Here is a 1,118-nt window from a genome sequence, read left to right as displayed (position 1 = left end):
CAGGGTAAAAAACTTTCACTATTCTTATACTAAGTTCACACCTGCGCCACCTGCGCCACATCTCTTCACATTTTTCAAGAGAGTTCGGGAACGGAAACCCCCAACGTAATGCAGGCGCAGGCATGTACCTAGCCTTACTCAACCGTTTTTATAGCTGTCTTATCAAAAAGTGAAAGTGTTGTCTATTGTTTCTTTACTTCAGAACAGGATGTCAAGGAAAACATTCTGATTGATTGATATTGGACAGTATATTATGGGAAACTTTGACTATTATTGTAAGAGTTCTTTTGCTGAGAGGTGTTTGAGTTCCTTAACACTTTTTTTGGAATACAATTTTCTCTGGATTTGGCGTAGTGAATAAGAACACTTGAAAGAATACATATTGATAAAACATCTAATGTGTAATGTGGTCCAACTCTTTGTTGATATCAGAAAGAATGGATTAGGCATGTTGAATCTTAATATGCCTGATTATTTGTGCTTATGGGAGGTAAGTTCAGTGTACACCCCTCTGTCTCCCCATTTAGAACATATACACATGAGCATTCATGTGTTTGGGGAGGAATAGCCGTTGGATGAATAAGTGTTCAGTAATCCTAACATCTAGGACTACTACTATTGATTTTTGTGACATGATCAAAATGTATTTTTTGACAAATTAAAGCACTAAAATGAACATATGTTATAATTATATATACCAACAAAGTGTAACCCTTTAATGAGTTGTTTATGCATGTTCAGGATTTCCTTAACTATGGTGTAGTCCCCCAGACTATTCATTACTGCAGATAATTGTTATTATCTCCGCTGCATTATGGCTACTCCTGACATGGCTAATCTACCTTTAATTCCTTGGTGCCTTCTTTTAACAGGCAAATTCATGATGTGATTTTCCTACTTTATTTGTCGTCTCCTGGGATTAAAGCTTTCTGTATCATTCAGGTATCCTCATTACTAGATTTTTAATATTTTTCTATGAGCACAAAATAGAAAGTGACGTAATGCTATAGTAGCCCTTTGTGTAGTAGTATATACTGATATATACGGTTTATCGAGGATCCTGTTGGCTGGGACATCATAGAAATAGCTGGCTTGTGAAGGAAGGCACAGCAGAATCC

The sequence above is a fragment of the Leptodactylus fuscus genome, chromosome 3, assembly GCF_031893055.1.
Source record: "Leptodactylus fuscus isolate aLepFus1 chromosome 3, aLepFus1.hap2, whole genome shotgun sequence".
NCBI classification, from domain to species: Eukaryota; Metazoa; Chordata; class Amphibia; order Anura; family Leptodactylidae; genus Leptodactylus; species Leptodactylus fuscus.
This window is presented reverse-complemented; position numbering follows the sequence as displayed.